The following is an 18,490-nucleotide window of genomic DNA, read 5'->3' on the forward strand; positions in this document are numbered from 1 at the left end:
TATGGCCATAAATGAAACAGAAAATATGTGATCTAATGGTGCTATGTTAGCAAACTATTCTAATTGATTTATTTTTCTTAGTAATTACACTGCTAGAACATATCTATGCTTAAACTGCCACCAGCTCTGCCTAACATCTCTTGTTTTAAACACTGGGCAATGAATGTGAAGAATTTGTCATATTCTCACAGTTGATGAATTAGGGCTTTATATTTCTAACACTACTGGAAAATGATTAAGTTTTAAAAAATTTATCTTAATTCTAAAATAAATGTAAATATTTGTTTGTGACTGGTTATTAATTCAGAAGACTGGGGTGACAAAGAGCAAAGTCAAAGCACTTCCTTTGCCCCCCCCCCCCCCCCCCCGAATTTCTGAGCATATACTAAGAAGTTTGATATTGCAAATATTCATACTATTGTTGTTTCAAAGCTGTTAGGATATTTTTTTGCTGACATGCCCCACCACAAGGAATTGAAAAACAGAATACACTGGCAAAAATGAAAACAAAAGAAAAGGAGAAAAAAAAGAGGGAGAGAACAGTGAACTCACTAAGCAGAAGTTTTTGCTTTCAAATCACTGAGACAAAATTATGAGATAGGTGGCCTCCAGCATTTGTACGACAGCTTGTCACTTCAAGTGTTCCTCAGGAAAGCAGAAAGGAAGATCTACATATTTTCATGTGAGCATCCATCATTTGTATAATCACTGAGATTACTCTTTAAAATAACAAATGAAGTATGAACAAGTTCCATCAGAACAAACACTTATTCAGAATATAATAGATGGTGCAATTTTATGCTATCCCAGGAGTTAATCTTAAAATAATTGGGAAGTCACACACTATTCTGTACCAGGTACTTCTGTGTTTGTGGAGGAGATAGTGTGGCATGTCACTACCTCATCACCTCATCCGAGTACTGCTGTCTGCTGAAAAAGTGTCTATAATCATGGTCTTCAGAGCATAGTTACCCACTGAGCTGGAAGGGTAATTAGTCAATAATTTAAACACTTAGTCAGTGCCCCAGCTTCATCACAAAACAGCTCTCAGGAAAAGTGTTACAAATGTGGGTTATGGCAAACATTATCTCTTTGCTGAGTACAGCCGTGATCCAATACCTATTCAAGTTAGTAACAGTCTCCATGGACTTTGATCAAGCACTTAAACCCTTGTCAACTTTTGCTACAGCTGGATTATGTTGCCCTTATTTCCCATTGTGAGCTTTGCTTATCTGAAGTTTAGAAAACTCTTGATGGACTCCTGCTGGAAAGGTTAAGTCATATATTCCCATGTACCTTTTATTGATTAAGTTCTATGTGCTGAAAACCGATGAAGAATCACCTGTTGGACAGTGTTGTCTGATTCTAATGGTTGGAAAATCTACAGCCCCATTAAGAACAGATTTCCTTCCTATATATTCCCTTTGTGATTTCCAGGCAGCTGTGTAATGTGACAACAGACTCCCACTTTTCAGCCAAGGTGTATAATTCATTATTGAAAGCAACCTGTTTTAGACATCTGGGAAAACTGTTGTTGCTGTAGACAAAGTAACAGCAGGAAAATTATATTTTGAAGTACACATTGAAGTTAGCCATGAAAATAAGTATGGTAAGAATCAAATGAGAAGAGCAGGTATTAGTTGTTAGCCAGCTACTGGCTGTGAATTTTCAATATTAAGCCTCCTAGAAACACTCAAGTTAGGAAGGGCCTCTGTAGGACTGTAGTCCAATGTCCTGCTCAAAGCAGGGCTAATTGCAAATTTAGATCAGGTTGTTCAGAGTCTTACCCAGCTGAGTTGACACTGTGCCCCACTATCAACCCTTGAGAAGTATCTCTCATGTTGAGCTGGTTAGCTAGTCTTGGAATAATTTTTTGGAACCATCTTTTGGGCCCAGCAGTCCAGTCTGCTTTCCATATACTTTGTGGTCTACCCATCCAGCCTTCATTTCCTCAGTTTGGCTACTGGGAGTTTATCTGATACTGTGTTTAAAGCCCTGCTTAATTTGAGGTGATCAATATCTACTAATCTCCCCTCATTCACAGAGTCAGACATTTCATTAGAGAAGGCACTCAGGTTGATTAAACCTGACTGATCTTAGTAAATCCATGGTAGCAGTTCACAATCACCTTCTTGTCTTTCATGTACCCTTCATGAATAATTTTTCTTTCAATGCACTAATACGGGGCTCTTGCTGATTTCTTCTTTCTCCCACCTAAATTTTTATTCTAGTCTAAAATTTGACAAAATCGTCATGAGTAACATATTCCACATTATTTCTTCAGATGCTGTAGATAGTTTTCCTAGTGTTTACTCTTTACATGTAAGTGTTTTAACACATTCATGTAGGACAGAATATCACTATATATTAAACAGTATGACCTATTAGTCACTGCAGTTCATGGATTTGGAGTTTGAATTGGTTAAACCATAAAGAAAAACTTATTAATTGGGAATCTAGCTTTAAATGTCTTCTAAGTATATTTAAAGCCTCTGTAAAATTTTTGTCTCTTGAGCATGAAACATTTGTCTTCCTTTCTTTTTCCAGTTTTACCAAGACTTTTGAAGATATCATGAGCAATTCAGATTTTTAATCCACATTTTTCAGACTGGGATATCAAAAATTTAGCACCTCGATCCAATGTCACTGTTCAGAAAACAGTCTGATTTTCAGGCAGTTCACTTCCGAAAATGTTGTCTTTAATTTGTCTGTCTCTCAGTCAGTTAATTCCCCTCTGATTCAGTAGGAACCAGACTGAAACTAACTGGTTTTCATATAGTTTACTGAACAGCCAGCAGACAGTAGTTACATCTTTGCACCATGAACGACCTAGGCCAGACATTTTATGTGTTACTTAGCAGTGAAAGTCTCCATATATCATTAGTAATCTCCAGCACCATTTGGTGTTCCCTGTGCCTTTAGCAAAATGCAAGAAATTACAAGGATGAGATGCAGTGCAGGAGAGAGGAACACTATAAAAGGCAATATTTAGAAAGTGAGAAGTGTCAGTGTTCGCTTGCTAAGTATTTGTATAAAAACCCTTGAAGACGAGAGGAATAGAGGCATTCATTATTTTTTTCCAAATGCATTGGTGTGTTGCACATTCTAATTGAAAGTTGTGGAGCAGAAAGCTGATCTTGCAGTAATGTTTGTGGATACAATTATGGAAATCCTTTGAGCATGATTAAATTATACAATGTCTGGATATGGAAGTCATTTTGATACTTATGTCTGCAGTAGAGTCAGTGGCAATGCGTGAGGTGGCACCTTCCTGATTATTCTGTTTAGGAAGGACTGAAAGTGTAGAAGTTTGTCAATTAGCAAGTTTTTCCAGTGGTAAATACTAGCCATAAAAGAGTCAGTTCTGCATGGTCTATTGGACAAATTTGAACACATATGATGGGAGGCCACCCTTGAAAGATCACTCAGAAGCAATGATCAAGATAAAATGGGTCATGAAACAGAAGAGATATCATGTCTTCATATTAACTGGAATTTGAAGATTTTAGTCAATCATTCATTGCTAGTTCCAGGTTTTTTAGTGTCTTTTGTATACATAGGTTTTGGATCTTGGTACAGTTATTTTTTTGAGATACTGTAATTTATTCATCACAAGAAATGTGTAGGTCTATTTAGTTCTTGATGTTCTTCTCAAAGAAGTTGTTCATTTATTTTGGTAGATAAAGAGTGTTTTAATTTATTATCTGTTGTGAACACCTGGGCATCCGTCCAAAGGTCCAGAAATTGTTAATAAACAAAGCTTGAGAATAGAAGAAGATTGGTTTTTGCACAGGAAGTATGAAAGTTGTAACTAGCATAAAGATATATTTTTGAAATAGTGTTACCTGTGAAGAAATCTGCTGTATTCAGAATGTTAAAATTTAAATGCTTAAAGGATTCTGGTTTTATGAAAAATATAACTCCAGCACAATGTAGGATTTTCTACAATACTCAAGCTCCTAAAATTCACCAAAAATCTTCAGACTAAATTCTGGTTTCCCACAGCACAAATACATTCTAGCTGCTTCTTCACTAGTAGACACACAAATTTTTTAAGGCCATTACCGATTTGACCATCTCCATAACTTAGGGCTCAATTTTACCCAGAAAGTGCTGTGATCACCCTGACAACTTCATTGTGAACTCACTTGCTTCTCATTTTGAAAGAAAATCACCCATGATTTAAAGACTGAATGAAGGAGTATATTCTATATCTATTAGCAAACAGTTCAAATGGTTGAGTATGCTCCTGCTAAAAAATTGCATGTCATTTCCAGTTTGAAGTTTTGGCTCTCAGCCACTGGGTCTTGTTATCATAGATGAAAGAGCCCTCTGATATCAGGCACTGCTCCCTGCGTAGGTGGAATGTTCCCCATGTTGTCCATATTAATCTGATTCATTGCTGCTACTGCATTATCTTTCATCAGTTTTCCTAACTGCCAATTTTCAAAATAAATGCTAGTTTCAATATGCTGTCAGTTTTTGTAACTGAGATGCCATGAAGTAGCTGGAGAGGACTTGAAAGAGAGCTTCATCTGGATGGATTATTACTGAAGGAAAAAATATATATCTACATCTTTGAAAGATGTCTTATACTTTGGACTATAATTTTCTGGCAACTTTCACCACAAAAGACTCATGTTTGCTTTAATAAATGGCTGAAGTACCTAGAAATTTATTCCTCTGTGCCTGGCTCCTAAAACAGAAACTGAAACTCCTGAGGCAGGCACCTTGGCTCAAGTTTTTCTGGCCTAATTTCCGACAACAACCTCGTGATTCCTACTAGCAACATGCCCTAGCAGTGTAGAGCCAGCCAAGAGGAAACCCAAGGCAGAGGGGTTTACATGAAATTTAGGAAATTTCCCAGTGCGTGGTAAGTGGTAGTCACTTCAGAGTAACTCCATGCAGTATAGGAGATAGCCCTGAGAACTGACTGTGAGATCACTTAGTATAGAAGCCTGTCTGAAATTCCTGTCCTCCTTTGCAGCTTAGTCTTATGGCTCAGAGTTGATGGAAAATGGAAAGATGGATTTACTATCTGGCATTCAGAACCCTCTACTGTGAAGAAGTCTACAGAAACTCTTTCCAAGAAGTCAGAAGAGATTGCAAAAGAGACACTTTTCCCTCTTTTCTCTAAAATGTCCCAGTGGTTTCATGTACTTGCCTAGCAAGTGAGAAAAGAGAGGCTATTCTCATCAAATTCACATGTGCCACCTCCAGAAGGTCTGTAAGCACCAGGAGGTAAGCACAAGGATGAGTTCCATTTTGTCAAAGTGGGCAACATTATCCAAGAATATCCCTCACAGATCTCTCAGGATCACAGTCATCCCTTTTTCCTAAAAATCCAGCAAATTTTTATGTACCAGAAAATTTCACAGTCACATTTACTTCCCTTTTCTTTGCTTTTTTTTTTTTTTTTTTTTATGTAAATGTGGCTACCTGAGCCATGACAAGTATTTCTTTTTTTCAAAATGTGAGAAGATTTTGTTGGCTTATTCAGAAGAAGAGTTTCCTAACAACTCAGAAATCAAAATAAAAGACAATATTGCTGTTATACTTGTATTCAAACTGATCAAATACGTGCTATGTCCTTATTTTTGTGGTAAAACTTTCTGCTTTGGGAAAAGCTTGTTTTAGAGAATAATGGAGAGAAGAGTGAAAAGAGTGGTGTGACAGAAGCTGTGCTTCCAAGCTGTTTGGAAAGGGGAGAAAGATTTGGCTGGTTGGTTACCCTGAAATTTTTCAAAGTGCTTTTTGCTCAGATGGAACAGCAAATAAAAGCTCAATTTGAATATACTGCTGCTTGGTTGAACTTAAATTGCCTGTTGCAAAATACAGAGACCTCCCCAGAGGCTGAAGTGTGGTTTCATTCCTTATGTTGTCATATAGGAAAATTGTTATTTACACTTGAAAGATGATATTGAAAAATCAGTGTCTCGTTAGGTCCACCCGGTTCAACTTCTTCCCAGATTCTTTCCTGACCCTTATCCCTGTCACTGACCGTACTGAATATCCTTCTGAGAGAGGATTAAGATGGGGAATGTGGTTCAGATAACACATCTGTACCTCATCTAGAGCTGGTGGATGATGAGACTTTTCCGAGAAGACTAATGTCTGGGTTTGCACCTTCATAGTGACTTCAGGGAAATGCAGGGAAGAAAAATCCCCAAACCCACAATATTTGAATGTCCTCCAGCATTAGATGATTTTATACACATCCCTGTCTACAGACTTTGAAGCTGCTCAATGAGGTAGTGAGAAACAGAAAACTTTACAAGCTAAATAAGGAAAACTTTACAAGCTAAAAAAAGTAATTCCCTATTACCTCAGTGAAAAGGAATTAATGAAAAAGCAAAGTTATCAGAAAGGTCTAGAAGCAAATGATTATGAGTTAATAATGTTTCAGGAATTAAAATGTACAACCCTGCTAACACTCACAAGAGTGAAGAGTGAAAGAAGAGACCCTCTTTGACTGTCAGGATGCTAGGGTGCATAAAAAATTAAAACACGTTCCTTTAAGCAATCTTGAAAACACATGAGAATGACCAGAGAACTTAGTTTCTCTTTAGGGATCAAAATAAGCAGCAACATTATCAGGATAATACAACATTCAGAATCTGGCCTGAGACAGCGTAATGTGAACTGACAGCCTTTCTGAGGATTTTTGAGAACTTGGTTCTATCTGCAATTGCTTCACACTTCCAAATTTGGCTCTGAACACCAATAACAGGCATTTAGAAGAACTAAATACTGGATCCAATTTTCCGAATGAATATCCATAGGAACATCCTTCTTCCCAGACTGAGACATTTTACTATTAAAAGACACACTGAAGACATCATTGCACACCTTGATTCAGAGTCCGCATTCATTATCCTGTTGTCACAAATAAGGGAAGAAAAATATCAGAGCGAAGTAGAAGAAAAATGTCAAAGCTGCTTGCTAAAATAAACAGATGGAAAAGGCAAATTATTAGTGAATACTTGTTTTCCAGAAAAGTGATTGGGGGAAATAGAAGGAATATGAGCAAGTAAATATGCACAGCATCCCTGAAGGAGAAATGAATAGAGATCCTATTATACTATTGCTTACGCACAGCTTGGAAACTTCACTATAAAAACTGCAGGGAATAGAAATACACTGCATGCATGCAGAAGTCCTTGGACTGTTTATGACACTATATGCATTAAATACCCTGAGGTTCCTATAAAAGACTTATTATTTACCATATCAAGCTGTTTGACTTAGCTGTGATTTCTGTAACATTTCCTTCCATTGGAAGAAGAGCTGTGTTGTTGGTATATGCTGGAGTGCTACAGCAGCATCTTCTAATATTTTTCAGATTGCTAATATGTTTGCAGGCCACAGTTATGGATCCCAGGTACCTGGAAATATTGCCTATCTCAGAACTTTTCCTGTAATAGCTTGGATTAGACAAGGGTCCATAACCACTAGTTTTGAAACACTTATCTAGATGGTGGAAAACTATTAATATTCTGTATAAACAAGAGAAAGTGTAGCCAAGAACTGATTTATAAGCTCCCTATCTAGGAGACATCTTCCCCTTATTCCAGCTAGTAATTCTAAGATAAAAAATAAATAACATTTAAGTCAAATACCAAAATACATTCATGCTGTGATATGATATAATTCAAATGCTATTACATGTCTATGATCCAAGAAAGAGATTAATGTATTTTTGGTGCCATCCTGAAGCTGCACCCCAAGCTGACACTCAAAGCAGGAAGCAGTTCAACCACCTTTTCTGAGAAGGCTGAACTCAAAATTTACTTTTACAGTGAGCACAATGCATGCAGTCAGTAAACTTTCTTATTCTGCCCTAAAAAATATTCTGTGTATGTGAAGTAAGGTGACAATTTTTATTAAAATAGTGTTGTAACAAGATGTGTCTCTGTCTTCCCTTAAGTACTTCTTTCTTGATACCAGATTAAATACAGGAAATAAAAGACATAGTAGCTGTATTTAAACCTTAAACATCAAAAAAAAAACCCAAACAAAAAACCAAACCCAAGCTGGTGTGTTATCCTTAGCCAGTCCTTATTTTAAACTGCAGGTGATTCTGCCTGACATGTTGATCAATTCTTTAGGTAGAGCGGGGAATATATATCAAATTTTCAAGTTCATTTGCTACTCTATTTCCATGGCTGTGTATCTCATGTAACAGATTTAAAATGCATTCATTTACCTGGGCTCTGACATACATACAGAAGTCCAGGGGGATCTCTTAATTACAGGGCAGAATATAACACTGAGTAAACTCACAGACTTTTACTAAGAAAAAAGCAAGGTTTTTCTTGTTTCTTTTTTTTGTTGTTGTTTTTGTTTTAAAGGATTTTCAACCTTAACTTCTTCAATCAGGGAAAATTGTTTAAAAGGACTAAGTAGGAAAGGCAAAACAATGACAAAATATGAACTTTTTGACAGAAAACAACAATGTTTTTGATTAGGGGATAGACAATTTGAGAATAATTTACTTTCCTGAGGCTATACTTACAATCAAATGAGGATACTAACTATTGTAAAACCCTAAGTATAGAAAATAGAGTAGCTCTTGGTGAGTGGACTAGGGGGGAAGAAATTCCTTAGAGCATAACAGTAAAAGTTTCAAGGACTTTAATTCTTCAGCAAGAAGGGCATCCAGAGAAGCTCAGTCCCAAGGATAAATCTTACCAATGCAGGAGCTGGAAGGGAGTATTCGAGAGACCTACTGCAGCGTGTGATTCTGCCTCTTCTGTTAAACCATGCCTTACTGCACTGCTTTGGGAAGTCATATTTTCTTCTGCAGAACTGACTTCTGCCACCATTACTCCCCACGGGCCAGACTTTGGCACATACAGAGCCCACTGAACCTTCTGCAAGTCTCAGTGGACATAAAGGTGCCTGAAGGCTCAGTCACAGAAGGGTTAGGTTGGAGGGTCTCACCTTAGAGTGGTTAGGCCATCAGCTTTTTACCTTTAAGGATGTGTTCAAGGGATTCAATAGCTTAACTGTTCATGAGAGCAGAGCTCATGGGGAATTTTCCCCCAAAGGAAGTCAGTGATCAGGGTTCTTCTCTCTTTTTCTTGGGATATTAAATATTCTCTCAGAGTAAAAATAATATTTGATGAATTTCCACTGACTGATACTTAGCTCTGGGAAAGGACAGGCTCATTTTGCCAAAATTGCTTCTGGATTAAGATGTGGCATACCACATTGTTAGGGACATGGCCTACTGCAGAAAACATTAAAATTTAATGATATTGGTGGCTGCAATATTATTTGTGAAATAAAATTGCCTTATTAGGATATTTAGCCTTCTTGGATCTTTAGAGAATCATTAAAAAAAGTAATTCCCTATTACCTCAGTGAAAAGGAATTAATGAAAAAGCAAAGTTATCAGAAAGGTCTAGAAGCAAATGATTATGAGTTAATAATGTTTCAGGAATTAAAATGTACAACCCTGCTAACAATCAGAAGAAATAGCTATGCAGGATCAAACTATCATGCAGAGCCTCCCACAATGATTTATTCATTAAAGATGAAGAAAATTATTTTCCATTACTCCAAAGACTAACCTCACAGTGAAAAATAAATTGGCATTTATAGTGCTTCATCTCTAGCAAGAAAGAAGAAAGATATCTGTGACTTGCAAACAAAAGATTTCTTTTTATTAAAAATTATTAAAAAAAAAGAGTAGTTCAATTTACTTTCCTGAATGCCCTTTTCTAACATTTTCATACAATTATCCATCTGTGAGATAGCAAAATGATAATCTAATAATTTAGGATCATCTAAAATATTCTAATAGAAAACTTTATAATTATTTCAGAGTTTTGAATGGTCATTCTCGGTTGCATGTAAATTTTCCTTTCCTATTGGACTGAAAGGTCCTAGTAGATAAGTTAGGGTTTAAACTTTTGGTTTTGTCAGTACCTGGTAGCCTCAGATAGCTAATACAGCTGAAGGTAAAGGTATGTCTATTTTTCCTCCAGAAGCTCTTGGGAATTCTTGGAAGAATCACTGCACAGTCTGATGTCTGCGTATGGGAAGCCTGTGAGGCTAATGCGTGATAGGGCTGTCAAGAATGGAATAATATAGAACTTCCTTCAATCAGTCTGATGAAAGATATCAAATAAATCTCTTTCGGTATCCTACATCACCTGATTTCTGTTGCCTATGCATAGACTTTAGTGTTTTTTGAGATATCCCATATTATTCAGGCACCTATGAGAGGCTGGCAGGTGCAACATCAGACTTGAACACCAGAACTGTTATATGTTCTGGCTGACTGCAAAGTAGGTATTTTGGGGCAATTAATTTTAGGCAATGGAATCCCACCTCTAAATCTTTAGATGTGAGGTAGGTATCTAAGCTCCTGTTATAGGTGGAGGAACTCTAACCAGAACAATCCATGGAGCCTGCAGAGCCATTTGGCTGAACTGTTACTACATCTTTGTCTCTTCTGCCACTTCTGTAGGACATGGTCACTAATCAGGACAGTCAACAGCGGGACAGGTTGCTGACAAGTGGTGTAGTCTCCATTCGTGGAGTTTTTCAAGACCTGATCAGATAAATAACCCTGAGCAGGCTGATCAGACCTCATGGATGACCCTATGACCTCTTAGATGAACAAAGGGTTGGATTAGAGACCTTCTGAGGTCCCTTCACACCTGAATTATCCCATGACCTCATGATCCTTAGATACCGTGTAACACCTCAAACAACACAAACACTAAATGCTGATCTTCTGGCAACTAGATTGAGCTCTTGAATATCTCTGAATATAGGTGGAGCTTATACACCCAGATCACATGTAGACATTTATATATTGACAGTTGCATGTAGGTCCTAATCAGGAGATGATGAATCCCGCTTTTCACATGACAGTTATGTATATGTAAAGAAAGACAGGATTCATCGTTTTTTCCACCTACTTTGCAGTGTGTTTATGAATTTGTGAGTATGAGAAGGAGTATGCAGAGATACTAGAAAATACTATGCCTGTTTTTCTGTCTTTTGAAAAAATGTTCCCTAATTGTCTTGTGTGCAATCAGTTTTCTGCTATTTGAGTCTCAGAGTAGATTAAAACATGGTAGTAATTTTATTTAAAAATCAGAGGGTGAGTAAAATGCCTTGGTTAAAACAACATCAAGCGGTGCTTTATAGTATTTTAGGCTCTCAGGTTCTGAATCTCAATGAAGAGAAGATGTAAAATGCTGAATATTATTATGCCAATATAATTTACTCTAATTATTAAGGAAAGGGGGAAAATTCTCTCCTTCTAAAGAGATTTCCTTCAGAAAAGCTGTGATTGTTCTTTATATCAAGTTTTTAATTTGGAAAATCAGGAAGAGAGGTTATTTTAGAAGCTTTCATTTTGAATCAGTTCTCTAGTATGTACAGAAAAGAATCAGAGTGCTTTTCAAGCAGTTTGTCTGACTCATAAACCCAAGAGCTCTGAATGACAGTGCTGATGTTGAACTCTCAATACTAGTGCCCTTCCAGAGCTTAACTGCAACTTAAGGTAAATTTGGAAATTACACGGTCTTTGCAGCCAAATCTTTCTTTTGCTTTGGTTGATCAACTCTGTGACTGGGTTACTGAGTTGCAACTAATAAATAGTAAAAATTTATGTGGGTAAAATTCTGCCAACTCTGAGGAATAAAAAGGAAGCATGAGAAGGGAAGTGCACTTTAAAAGCTGTCTTCACAATACTCCGGTAAGGCAGCCAAAAATCTTCCCTGTTGTACAGATTAAAAAAAAAAAGTACACAGGTTGTCTCCTGTATCAGCCTCTGAGCTAGTCATTTAGAGCTTCACTCAGATGCTTAAATGCAGGTATGTAGTATCGTTTGACATGTTCTCATGTATCCCTTTTTTTTCTAGCTGCTACTACAGAAAAGCAAAACACTCCTGTAGTTTCTACGTCATATGTCTGTCCTACACAGATGTCTTGCATCCTCCAGTGTTCCTACCATGTCACTAGACACACCTATGTAGGCAGCAGAATAATTGAACATTTAATCTCCCCTTATAGTCAAAAGAGTGTAGTAAATAGCTTCAGGGTGTAGTTAGTGACCTTGTGTGGACATCTAAACTGTTCTGATGCATTACAGGCATAACCTGACAAGTCTTTAATAAAGCTGTGAAAGATTGAAAAATATTCCATTTATAGTCAGCTACAGTTATATTTATATTAGATAAGATACTGAATTTAAAGCCAGTACAACATAAGTGTGGTCACCCAGTTGTTAAGGGATACTTCCTGTAATGTACGTACTACAAACCGCAGCTTTTTCCATGGGAACATGAAGCTGCTGAGTGTGATCAGATGCTGGCAGTGAGACCAAACAGCAGCTTAGAGAAGTATTAAAACTTCTCCAAAAGTTTTGAAATATTTTCCCAAAGAGTTATTTAAACTATAGACCGGTATCACAGAAATCATTCTGGGATACTTCTACCTGAAAAGAGGTTGTAGTGATGGGGGTGTTGGTCTCTTCTATGAATTAACAAGTGATAAGACTAGAGGAAGTGGCCTCAAGTTGTGCCAGAGCAGGTTTAGATTTGATATTAGGAAAAATTTCTTCACCAAAAGAGTTGTCAAGAACTGGAATTGGCTGCCCAGGGAAGGGGTTGAGTCACTATCTCTGGAGGGATTTAAAAGATGTGTAGATATGGTGTTTAGGGACATGGTTTTGTGGTGGACTGGGCAATGCTAGGTTAACAGTTGGACTCGATGATCCTAAAGGTCTTTTCCAACCTCAATAATTCTATTCTATCTTTTCTTCATGGATCTTGAGGCAACCACACTAGAAGAAAGCTTCTGTGTTTTCTGAAGGGTCTCATATTGCTGATCATAGGGAGAATACTGAGAGCCTGACATTGAATGAACCTGCTATAAACCACAGAAGTGTGCCCATAATTGCATACATCTGTGGTATCTGCAGGAATAAAACCCAAATCTTTTCAATTCTGTGCCTTTATCACATATGCACAGAACTAATGTTTATTTTCAATTTTGACCTTATCAAGGTCAAAATCTCTCTCTCTCCTTCATTATCAGCTGTTTCTAAATGAACTCAATGTTCCTTTGGAATGAAACACATGAAAGAGTTTTATTGATTTTTTTTTAATAAAGAACATTTCAATGGTAGAATATCACATCACATATTCCTAACACTGAGTAGGAAGTAAAAAAAAAAATTACCTATGGAGAACATAGTCTATTATCAAGAAAGTGTAGTATCATCTTAAATAGATTAATTTGAATCTTTACATTCTGTGAACTGCAAAACAGATAATTTAGAATTTATATAGATGACTTATGAGAGATTTTGAAAGAAACAACCAATAGTTTTAATTTTAATGTTCATTAGTGAAACTAAAAATGACACACAGTAATTTAGTTTCATCAAAAAAATATTTTGATCCATAATGGAGTTCCATTTATAAACTTTTTAAAAAAGGGGAATGAATGAATGAATGTTTAAAATTATCCTTTTGAATTAAAAATACCATTTTTAAAATATCAGAATGAATAATTTAGAATTCTGCTTCTATTTTTCTCTTTTCAATATAAACAATTCAGAAAAGTGAGAAATTCAAAATTTTAGTGTCATTAAATCATAATTTCCCAAACACTGAAACACAAACCTTTCAACAGAAAGGATCACTGAGTTTAACTTTGATCACCTGTAAATCTCAGAAAGAAATACTTGATTGTGATCTCAGTTTCTCAAGCATATCACTCACTTTTATATTTGTTCACTTTCTAGAAGATCTTCATTTTAATAGTCTAGACCATGTCTTTATAGGAAGGGCTGTGTGCTGTGTAAATGAACAGGCTGAATAGTTCTGCAACAGAGTTTGTATGGATCCCTTCCATTTGTCTGGTATCTCTGATTTAGAACCAGAAGTGTCCACATCCCGGTTGGACAGGGGTTTTATGGTTTACTGCATGATGTTTTTACAACAGAGTTGTCACTCCTACCTACATAAAAGCTTCTCAGGCACATAAATAATGTTTTCCTCTGGGGCTAACTGGCTTTAATAGGTATGTAAACTGTCATATAACTACATAGATTTATCTACTGCAGATGAAAAATAACTCTTATTAATGCATATCACTCTTTCATGCTCTGGACAAGAGTGTGGCTGTACGATTCACTAACGAAGAATCACAGTGTTGCTTAACGTAGAGCAATGCAAAGGACTGGGGATTATTTCCCCTTGAAGTTCTGCAGGAACACATACTAGCTGCAGCTTCATCACTGGCACTGCCATAACAAAGCAAAGTCTGAGCAATGTAGCTGATCAGTTCAGCACAGATGTTCAGTTATGATTCACCATAATTAATTCTTTACCAGAGGCCTACTCTAAGGCAGCATCATCCTGGAGTTAATTTGAGAGCTTTTGGGAGTTTACATCTTACATCCAGTCTAGGAATGTTGTGGAAGATGATCGCTTGGGAAGAAAATTAATAGAAACATCAATATTAAAATTCTGCTCCATTTATATATACACCAACAGGAGAACACCCAAACTCCTTGGTCTTAACATTAAAGCTAATCCAGCAGAAAAAATGATGGTGGAAAGGATATGATAGATGTAAAGCAAAATGCCTGTGGCTGGTAGGATAGACAGCTACATTGGCTGAATACAGAGCAGTCAGTCCCTTACACAGTTTCATATGTTTTGAGAATTATCACCCACCAGGATATTTAGATTGAGGAAATGTTTCGTTAAATCTTGCTCAGCTTCAATATTCACCAAATGTTATTTCAAGAACTGCATACTGAATATAAGACACAAACATTTTTCATGAGAAAATAACCTACCATAATTAACATCTGTGCTGTTAATTGCTGCTTTTGAAAAGTACACAAAAATTTTCCTTTTTGCCAAGCACAGAGGAGACAGCAACCTTTGCAAGCCACTGCCCAACCAACCAAGGAAGGAATTGGCAGCAAAAAGAAGAGCTCTGTACGTACCCTTAGAAGAACTGTGATGTTTCTAGAGCATGATTTTTTATAGAAGTTGTTATGATTGTCATTATAGAAAAACATGTATTGCACACTTATGCGTATATTTTTATTTTGCTACTGTGCATAGGAAATACTATAATCAATAGTTACCTACCATAATAATAGTAATTACTATGCAGCTTTGATACTGCGGAGATGGCCAAGAATATTGTCAACATCAAGGCTGTCCTACTCTTCTCACTATAAACATAGCAGTGTGTTCCTGTACAAACACTGCAGAAAGAGACAAACTTTGTCCAACTGTGCTCCCATGAGATTCAATGATTTAGGTCAGATCCCAAACAAACACAATGCACAGAAATGAAAGAATGCTGATGAATCCTAAAGCCTTTTCAGACAATGATATATCAATCCAAAATCTAGAGATGAAGAAGATAAATTTTATTATTTAGTTAGCATTAAAATACATTCTAGTGCAATATATATAAGCCTGTGGGAATACACACATACATATACATATGTATCTACACGTGAGTGCATCCACACCCACAGACAAGCAAAAATGCATGAATATATAAACATGGATAAAACTTACTGCATTACAGACATTTTAAATTTTCCATTTAAAAATGTTAAGCCTGAATGAAAAATGGCAGAATAAATTCTTGCTTCTGAGTGTATCGCAGTAGCTGTGTCTTTTCACTGTAGGACTCCCCTCTGAAATTGTTTTGACACAGATAGGATTACTGCAGAATTTGTCAAGAAAGAAAACTAGTCTTTTATTCCTACTCCAAGTGCTAGTATATTCATATATGAAATGGCAGTGCTAATTCTGTAGGTAAATATGAGTGTGCTGGCTACGCTGTAACTTCAAAATATCAGCATCCTGACAGAAGAGCTGGTAAAGCCTTGATGCTAATCTTTATTTCTATAGACAGTTGCTAAGCAAAAACATACTCTACCAGCTATGTAATTCTAATCTGTTTATTGCCACATAAGAATAAGAAGCAGACTAGAAAGAGTTTGAAAACAAACCTAAACTTCACAGGATATGTCAATGATTGGTGACATTTTGCTGGTCAGTTGTTATTTGTATGGATAGATAGCACAGGATATTTTGGGAAAAAAACCAAGAATTATCTTTAAAAATACAGAGGGATCATTGAAATAAGAGTATTCAGGCATTACAGGGTCATACATTGTAAAAGAGATGGTATAAACAGATCATATTTTGTCAGCAAACAGAATTTCAAGACTATCAGTAGAGCACTAGGAAGGGTCCAGTATAATTCTGTCTTCAAAAATCAAATAATGCTACTGTATGGGCTGGCTCAGGTAGAAGAATCCCAGGATGACTTCTGTGAGACTGGTCTACAGTTTAAAATGCTTTTTTGGACAATATTTCAAAACTTTTGGAGAAGTTTTAATACTTCTCTAAACTGCTGTTTGGTCTCACTACCAGCATCTGATCACACTCGGCAGCTTCATGTTCCCATGGAAAAAGCTGCGGTTTGTAGTACGTACATTACAGGAAGTATCCCTTAACAACTGGGTGACCACACTTATGTTGTACTGGCTTTAAATTCAGTATCTTATCTAATATAAATATAAGATAACTGTAGATGAATGTAAATGGAATATTATTCGATCTTTCACAGTTTTATTAAAGACTTGTCAGGGTGTCTTAAGTTCTTCAGAAAAAATTTTGAAGCCATTTGAAACAAGAAAAAATATATTTCCTTTCCTTCTCCTGTTGCATAGCTGTCCAGTTATACAGATTGGAACTTTTCCCATTCAGGCATGAAATGTGGATAAGCTAGAGAGCTGGGCAATCACCAGCTGTATGAAATTTAACAAGAGCAAGTGTCAGAATCTCCACCTGGGATGGGATAATCCTGATTATATCTACAAACTGGGGGATAAGAGGCTGGAGAGCGGCCCCACAGAAAGAGTGCTGGGGGTTTGGGTGGGTGGCAAGTTGAGTATGAGTCCACAGTGTGCCCTGGCAGCCAAAAGGGCAACCATGTCCTTGGGTGCATCAAGCAGTGTAGCTAGCCGGCCAAGGGAGGTGATTGTCCCACACTCCACCGCACTGATGCGGTCTCACCTCGAGTACTGTGTGCAGTTTTGGGTGCCTCCATATAAGAAGGACATCAAACTATTAGAGTGTGTCCAGAGGAGGACAACCAAGATGGTAAAAGGCCTTGAGGTCAAGACTTACAAGGAGAGGCTAAGGTCATTTGGTTTGTTCAGCTTGAAGAAGAGAATGCTGAGGGGTGACCTCGTTGCAGTCTATACCTTCCTCAAGGGGGGCAGTGGAGGGGGAGGTGCTGATCTCTCTCTGGTGACCAGCGACAGGACATGAGGAAATGGAATGAAGCTGCATCGGGAGAACTTCAGACGGGACATCAGGAAAAGGTTCTTCACTGAGAGAGCGGACAGTCACTGGAACAGGGTCCCCAGGGAAGTGGTCACAGCAACAAGCTTGTCAGAGTTCAAGGAGCATCTGGGTGATGCTTTTAGTCATATGGTTTAGTTTTAAGTAGTCCTGCAAGGAACAGGGAGTTGGACTCAATGATCCTTATGGGTCCCTTCCAACTTGAGATATTCTATGATTCTATGATTCTAAATCAGATGTACAATCACTACTTTCTTGTTGGGGGTTTTCACTACTACTCTGCCGAGGTTCATTCTTGCTTATGCACCCAGCATGGTTGTGTTCAACATTTGCTGGGGAGGAAGGCAAAGTTTCATCTTCAGTGGTAAAAGGCCTTTGGGGCATTGAGGCAGATTCACCTTCAGAACTGATTGGGCTGTTTTGATATTAGGTTCCCTAAATATTCACAAGATAAACGTGTGCATGCATGCTAAGTTCCCCATAGAACATGATCTCGGTCTCAGAGATCATGTTTCACATTTTCTTCCTTACTATTTATGTTCTGCTCTGAAAGTAAATGAATACTAAATTGAATCAGCAATTCAGTCTTGCTACATTTCATTGATCTATGACAGATCAGAGCTTGATGCTGAGCTAATGTGGCCCCAGGCATCAACCTTTACCACTAATATGGATTTAAAATTTTCTACTCAAGTCTATTTATTATGAATGTAAACTGTTTTAGGAAAGCACCTAAATCTCTGATAATGATTCATTCAGATGCATGCAGTGTTCTCATTTAAAATGTCCAGGTCAACCCAGCTTTCTCTGATTATTCTAATAGTGCACATTGTTCTATCTTAACTGGTTTGCTTCCAGTCTCACTCTGTTTCAGATATTTTCTGCCTGACTCCCACTAATGATAGACTGGGCTGATTTATTTTCTTATGCAAACCTTTTTGTATTCTATAGTTATATTTTACCACAGTAACACTTTATTATCTCCTCCCCCAGGAACTCACTCTCTCAAACTCAAGTAAAAATTAGGGAAGTTTTCTGAAATTTCCTATGATCTAGCCAGTCAAAGTTTTATCTGTGATTCTAGATCTCAGATGACACCCTTTTCTTAA

The sequence above is a fragment of the Strix uralensis genome, chromosome 5, assembly GCF_047716275.1.
Source record: "Strix uralensis isolate ZFMK-TIS-50842 chromosome 5, bStrUra1, whole genome shotgun sequence".
NCBI lineage: Eukaryota > Metazoa > Chordata > Aves > Strigiformes > Strigidae > Strix > Strix uralensis.